Source organism: Aplysia californica, unplaced genomic scaffold, assembly GCF_000002075.1.
Source record: "Aplysia californica isolate F4 #8 unplaced genomic scaffold, AplCal3.0 scaffold00147, whole genome shotgun sequence".
Classification (NCBI taxonomy): domain Eukaryota; kingdom Metazoa; phylum Mollusca; class Gastropoda; order Aplysiida; family Aplysiidae; genus Aplysia; species Aplysia californica.
This window is the reverse complement of record NW_004797417.1, coordinates 1372438-1373506: the sequence shown is the minus strand read 5'-3', so window position 1 is coordinate 1373506 and position 1069 is coordinate 1372438.

Here is a 1069-nt window from a genome sequence, read left to right as displayed (position 1 = left end):
CAACTTGCACACGGGCCCTCCGAAATTTTTCGCCCTTGTCCGAGAGGCCTAGGTGTAGATCTTTCCTACCAGAATATCAGGGATGTGACTGAAGGACAGCAGTAAAAGAAGGAACCAAGGAGTAGCAGTAGAAAGGCTGCAAAAAGAGTCAGGAGCCCAGAGGAGGGGGCAAAGGAGGTGAGGGGGTGAGGGCAGAAAGACAGCAGTAAGAAGGAGCCAAGGAGAAGCAGTAGAAAGGCTGCAGAAAGAGTCAGGAGCCCAGAGGAGCTGGTAAAGGAGGTGAGGGGGTGGGGGCAGAAAACAGCAGTAAAAAGGAGCCAAGGAGTAGCAGTACATGTAGAAAGCGCTGCAGAAAGAGTCCGGAGCCCAGACAGAGGAGAAACAAGTTTACATTGCAAGGTTTCTGGTTAACGGTGCGCGCAGCTCTGATGCTTTCCCGGCGTGACCGCTCTGTGGCCTTGTTGTCTCGGTGGGGTTCCCGTTGCCCATTCCCCGCCAACAATGACCACTGGCTACCATAATCATTTGTGAGGCAGCATGGTGGAATCAGGCTCTCATCAAAATAATCAGAATGAAGAAACTTGCATTTTTTCGCAGGTTTGTGAATTTAAAAAAATATTTTTGTTTTTTGGCTCAACACCTTTCATGCCCATTGAAGAACTCATTTCTGTGTGGATTTTTCTGAAAAACGTTGATTAAAGACACAGAAAATGTAAATTTTCAGTTACCACGGACTCTTAAGCTAAGGAAATAACTACGCTTTTGAGGCCACTGAAAACAGGTGACCCCCACCTCCTTCTTTCGTAAATATCTCAACTTGTATTCGAGATAAATGGATACTTTTTTCATCCTAATATAGACAAGTGAACAAGCTTTAAGATGATACTAATAACTCTACATGCCCAAGAATTGACGAGAGACTGATTCCACCACTCTGCCTCACATTTGTGTCTTCAAAATATTTTGTCAGCGACAAGAATGGGGGGGTTCATCAATAATGTTATGTATCTGTTGTGTCATTTCTAGTACTTGCATTGCCCTATATTGTTTTCTAAGTATAATCCCCCCC